Raw genomic sequence first — 6846 nt, forward strand, 5'->3', positions numbered from 1 at the left:
ATGTCCTGGAGGCAGGCAGTGAGGGACAACGTTCGGCACACTCATAAAACAACTTGGACTTCTCCGCCGACCTCGCTACATCCACAGAAGCACTCAGAGGAAGTTTGTTTACTCCCAGTTTGGTCACCCAACCATCCCATCCATCTGCTCAGCTGATCGCCGTGTCGCACATCTGACGCGTCATCAGATCTCCGTTACAGCTGGCGCTAGTAGCTTGGGAAACCCCGCGAGACCTCTGCAGAACAGTATGGGGAGTATCGCGAGAGCAATACTCACAAAGGATTTTAGAAAACGTGGAGTGGATTTTAGCCTACTCCGGCCCTTACAACGACACACTCCCAGCACTCCTGCCCCTGTTCACATGACCAGTTTTGCTCTCCTCAACACTCGGTCCCTCAACAACAAATCCCACTACATCAATGACATCATCCTGGACCATAAATTTGACTTTACCTGCCTTGTCGAGACTTGGCAGATACCAAATGAGTTCCTAACACTCAACCAGGCCACCCCACCAGGCTACACATATCTACAACAACCCCGTGTTGGTAAGCGGGGTGGTGGACTTGCTGTTCTCCATCGTACCTGTTTCAAGGTTAAGGCTGTCCCCACCCCTCCTGCTACATCATTTGAATGCCTTGCCTTCAAACTGCTTGGCCCCCAGCCTGTGCTTGTCATCCTGATCTACCGTCCCCCCCCTCCCTCCCCTGTGTTTATTTCGGAATTATCTGACCTACTCACCTCTGTCAGCTCATCCATCTCCTCAATTCTCCTCCTTGGCGACTTCAACATTCACGTTGACAACATCACCGCCTCCGACGACCTCCTGTCCCTCCTTGACTGCCACAATCTCACCCAGCATGTAGATTTCCCCACCCACACCAGAGGCCATATACTGGACCTGGTGTGTTCCACCGAGACCATCACTCCCTCCAATCTCAGTGGCGTGGACCTCCACGTTGCTGACCATCTTGCCGTCAAGTTCTCAGTTTCTCTCCCCTCCTCCCCTGGCCGCCCACAGCGCCCCATGACGTACAGGAACACAAAAAACATCACCCCCACTGACCTCACCAACGCCCTGAGCTCCCACCTCGCTCATGATCCTCAGCTGCTCTCAACCATTGAGTTGGTGAACACCTACAACACAGCCCTAGCTGCCATCCTGGACTCCCTCGCACCCCTTAAAAACCCGCACCGTCACATTTACACACTCCGCCCCCTGGTACACCCCTGAGCTCCGCTCCATGAAAGCCAAGGGCCGCCAGTTGGAGAGGCGCTGCAGGAAAACAGGCCTCGCTGTCCATGCCCAGGCCTACTCTGACCACATCATTTCCTACAGACTCGCCCTCACCCAAACCAAGTCCTCCTTCTACTCCGATATCATCTCCAAAGGACAAGGGAATTCCAAAGCCCTCTTCTCCACCATCACCAAACTCCTCAAGCCCCCCGACAACCCCCTCCAGACCACCTCCTCTGATCTCTGCAACAGATTCACGGAATTCTTCCAAAACAAAATCGACGCCATCTACCAGCAGCTCCAGTCTACTCCTGTGTCCCCCACACCTCCGGTTGCTAAACATGACCCTCTGCCCCATCCCACCCACTCCTTTTCATCCTTCTCCCTGGTGGACACCGACTCCATTACGAAGCTGGTGTCTGGCTCTAAATCTTCCACCTGCTCTCTGGACCCTATGCCCACCACCCTGGTGAAGGCTGGCCTGCCTGCCCTCTGCCCTCTCATGGTAGACATCATTAATTCATCCCTGTCCACTGGCTCCGTCCCTGCTGACTTAAAGGTGGCAGCAGTCACCCCAATCCTAAAAAAACCCGGTCTGGACCCCGATAACCTCAACAACTTCCGCCCCATCTCAAACCTCCCCTTCCTCAGCAAGGTCCTCGAGCGCGCAGTAGCCGCCCAGCTACAGAGTCACATGGCCTACCATGACCTGTTTGAACCACTCCAGTCTGGGTTCAGGGCTAAACACAGCACCGAGACCGCCCTGATCAAGGTGACAAATGACCTCCTCATGGCTGCTGATGCTGGCAACATCAACATCCTCATCCTCCTGGACCTCTCAGCTGCCTTCGACACCATCTCACACTCAATCCTCCTAGACCGCCTGGAAAGTGTCCTTGGCATCACTGGTACCCCCTTGTCCTGGTTCACATCCTACCTCACCAACAGGTGGCTGTATGTTTCCCTCGGGGGCTCCAGGTCAGCTCCAGCACTTGTTAAACAGGGTGTTCCCCAGGGTTCGGTGCTAGGTCCGCTCCTTTTTATGATTTACCTCCTCCCACTCGGTGACATCATAAGGAAACACGGCCTCCACTTCCACTTCTATGCAGACGACACACAGCTCTACCTCCACACCAAAAGAGAGGGTGTGGGGGGAGAAGTTGAATATAGTGGCCTTCGTGGCAGGAGTAGTAAATGCAACAATGATGGTTAGCAGTAAAACAGATATAGTTATAAACAGGATAAAGTTAATAGTTAAAGTAGCAGTACAACACATGGGTATGAAGGGGTTGACATTGGGGGAAGTAGTAAGAGAGTTAGAGAAGGGGGTTGTTGTGAGTGATCAAGTAAGAGAGTTAGGGAAGGGGGTAGTGAGTGATCAAGAAGGCCAGAGTCAGCCCACAGGAGGCAATGAGTGACTCATAGATTAGGTTTGGATAGGGTGGTGATGTTAGGGATGGGTTAAGAAGAAGAAGAAGAAGAAGAAGAAGAAGAAGAAGAAGAAGAAGAAGAAGAAGAAGAAGAAGAAGAAGAAGAAGAAGAAGAAGAAGAAGAAGAAGAAGAAGAAGAAGAAGAAGAAGAAGAAGAAGAAGAAGAAGAAGAAGAAGAAGAAGAAGAAGAAGAAGAAGAAGAACATTGGAACATGGATTGTACAGTAGGTGGCGGTATGCGCCTTTTGTGGTCGCGACCCGCCATTAAACCCATGGAAGAAGAAGAAGAAGAAGAAGGGGAAGAAGAAGAAGAAGAAGAAGAAGAAGAAGAAGAAGAAGAAGAAGAAGAAGAAGAAGAAGAAGAAGAAGAAGAAGAAGAAGAAGAAGAAGAAGAAGAAGAAGAAGAAGAAGAAGAAGAAGAAGAAGAAGAAGAAGAAGAAGAAGAAGAAGAAGAAGAAGAAGAAGAAGAATTCCAAGATGGCGGCAGGGCTTCCAATCCTGAAATGGGAGAGAAGCCCAGACGTTACACCTTACTGCGTTAGATCGTTGACAGAATGCAATGTGTTTTTTTGTCCTCCTATAACGTTTGATAATTTTTACACGCAGCCCTCAGTAGATAACTAGATGTGCGCTAGCAGGTCACAGCGAGGTCCTGCGGCTGCCGGCTATGCTAGCCAAAAAGCAGAAGGAAGATATGTAACGTTATGCGTTCAATAGCTGTCCGTTGTTTACTATGTGGGGGGAGAAAAGAGTTTGCAACCGTGAAAAATAATAAATCTAATTTGATGAAGCATCTGAAACGGCAGCATGACAAGCGACGCATTGAAAAACCTGACGCTGATAAGTAACAAACTACACTTTCTGAGTAACTTGCCCAACACTGTTGTGTGGATGGATGAATGTGAGGCATAGGTTGTGAAGTGTTTTGGATAAAAATACGGTAAATGCAGTCCATTTACCATTTAACTGTCTTTTGCCCTTGTGTTTCCATTTAACTGTCTTTTGTGTTTCCATTTAACTGTCTTTTGCCCTTGTGTTTCTATGTAACTGTATGTTGCCTTTGTGTTTCCATTTAACTGTCTTTTGCCCTTGTGTTTCACCCTTATGTTTCTATTTAACTGTCTTTTACCCTTGTGTTTCTATTTAACTGTCTTTTGCCCGTGTGTTTCCATTTAACTGTCTTTTGCCCTTGTGTTTCCATTTAACTGTATTTTGCCCTTGTGTTTCCATTTAACTGTATTTTGTCCTTGTGTTTCGCCCTTATGTTTCTATTTAACTGTCTTTTGCCCTTGTGTTTCCATTTAACTGTCTTTTGTCCTTGTGTTTCTATGTAACTGTATGTAACTCTATCCCCCCCCCCCTCACAGTGAGCTGTGGTGTTCCACAAGGAAGCATACTAGGACCGCTACTGTTCCTAATTTATGCAAATGACATGTCGTCAGCCTGTGACTGCAACTTGTTCCTGTTTGCGGACGACTCAGCCCTGCTGGTCTCTGACAAGAACAAGTTGCAGGTTGAAAAAACCCTCAGCTCGGAACTAGGCAAAATCTGCATATGGCTCGCTGATAACAAACTTTCATCATTACACATGGGCAAAACAGAGTCCATTCTCTTCGGTTCAAATAACAAACTCAGCAAGACCGACGGCTTCTCAGTTACAGTGGGTGACAATATTGTCACAAGGGAAAGATGAAATTACCTACCTGGGTTTCCATCCTAAAGGCAAATCTTTCCTGTGACAAAATGGCATCCAATGTAAATAAAAAAAGTCAACCAATGAACCAATGTACCGGATCTCCTCTCTGGTAAACAAGAATACCCTGAAGACTCTGGCAGGAGCACTCATTCAAGGGTACTCTACGATTATGCTTGCACCTCATGGTACCAAAGCACCTCAAAGGCGCTAAAAACTAAATTACAAACATCTCAAAACAAACTGGTCAGACTACTACTTGACCTTACCCCTAGAACCCACCTCACCCCTGCCCACTATGACAACCTAGGATGGCTTAGAGTAGACGACAGAGTACAGCAACTTGCAATGGGCCTGGTCTACAAAATACACTATACGACTAAGGTACCCATGTACATGTCAAAATACTTCCCAAAGGTCAGTGAATACCACAACCACAACCCCAGAGGAAGCTCAACAAATCATGTTAAAACCCAGATTCGGCTCAAACAAGGGACTAAACACGTTTCGCAATTATGCCACATCAATGTGGAACGCCCTACCCAAAGCTGTAAAGGAATGTGAATCCCTACCCACATTCAAAACCGCTCTTAAAGAGCACCTACGGGAGGCTGCAATTCAAAACTGGCCACCGTAAATGTCCAAACCCCCCACCCCCTTCTAATAGACAGTCTCCTCCCCACAGCATGTATATATTCTCTCCCCGCCGTATGTATATTTCTCTCCCACCCACCCAGCCCTCCAAATGTAGTCTCCTCCTCACCGTATGTATATATTCTCCTCCCCCTCCAAATGTACAGTCTCCTCCCCACCGTATGTATATTTCTCTCCACCCACCCACCCCCTCCTAAGGTACAGTCCCCTCCCATCATATGTATATACTCTGTCAGGATCTATGGGTAACAGTACTGTATATTTGAATACCGTTTATGTCACAAATGTATCAGTACTAAATACCTGTATGTCCCTATGCCATAAATGTCATGTATGTTGTGTATGTCATAAATGTCAATATGATTTGAAAATGGGGGACCCTGATGTAAACAAGACAAACGTCTTTCTCTGGTCTGCATCCCCTTAACAATTGCGTGTATTGAGCCGTACTGTATTGTACCCATTCTGCAATCTGTTAAATAAAGTTTTCATTCATTCATTCATGTTGCCTTTGTGTTTCCATTTAACTGTATTTTGCCCTTGTGTTTCTATTTAACTGTCTTTTGCCCTTGTGTTTCCATTTGGGGAAGATATGAACATATTATCTCCATCATGGGCTCAAAAAAGATCCCCCCCTGTCTTAATATCAGGAGTTGAGATTGTAAATCAATTATTTTTGCTGTGAAAGTGCAGTAAACGTAGAACCTGTTTTAAGAGATGTCAGTCCCCCCCCCCCTCTCTCTCTCTCTCTCTCTTTTTTTCTCTCTCTCTCTCTCTCTCTCTCTCTCTCTCTCTCTCTCTCTCTCTCTCTCTCTCTCTTCTCTCTCTCTCTCTCTCTCTCTCTCTCTCTCTCTCTCTCTCTCTCTCTCTCTGCTGGGCTCCTTCTTGATACATTCTCCCCTTTGGGCATATCTTCATTCACACTACAATATTACAATATTAACTACTAAAATATAGCATGCTTGCATGCCAACACTTTGACTCAATATTAGTAGGCTAGAGGTGAGTGCTGGAGGTGAGAACGTTGTCTCTGAGAATGGTGTTTCATTTCTCTCAACACTTTTTAGTACTTTCCTAAATGGAGCACTCTTCCCCTGGCCTTTGTTTTGAGAAAACACACAAACAAACAAATTATATTCGCAAGTGGAATACTGGAGGCCAAGTGCTACTCTCTCTCTCTCTCTCTCTCTCTCTCTCTCTCTCTCTCTCTCTCTCTCTCTCTCTCTCTCTCTCTCTCTCTCTCTCTCATCTCTCTCTCTCTCTCTCTCTCTCTCTCTCTCTCTCTCTCTCTCTCCTCTCCCTCTCCTCCGACCATTAGGGCACTCTGGAGAGCTCCCTGGTGGGAATATCAATGCTTGGTGGTTAGTGTGTGTGTGTAGTATTACTGCTGGATGAGACTCATCATGCTGTATGATGGGATGCCTTTTTCACCTCACAAGGTAGTCCTGGAGGGAATATATACAAGCCTGTGATCATAGATCATAAATCATATATGTAAATAGCTGTAACTGCATGCTACTTAATGTCTTGACAGTATGGCTTTGTGTGCGCATGCATGCATGTGTGTGTGTGCATGCGTGTGTGTGTGTGTGTGTGCATGCGTGTGTGTGTGTGTGTGTGTGTGTGTGTGCATGAATGCGTGTGTGTGTGCATGCATGCGTGTGTGTGTGTGTGCGTGTGTGTGTGTGTGTGTGAGTGCGTGCGTGTGCGTGTGTGTGTTTGTGTGTGTGTGTGAGTGCGTGCGTGTGCGTGTGTGTGTTTGTGTGTGTGTGTGTGTGTTTGCATGTAAGTGTATGTGCATAATATGTGTGTATGTGCAGGAGCCCATTCTC

The sequence above is a fragment of the Notolepis coatsorum genome, assembly GCF_963971535.1.
Source record: "Notolepis coatsorum genome assembly, chromosome: 4".
Classification (NCBI taxonomy): Eukaryota; Metazoa; Chordata; class Actinopteri; order Aulopiformes; family Paralepididae; genus Notolepis; species Notolepis coatsorum.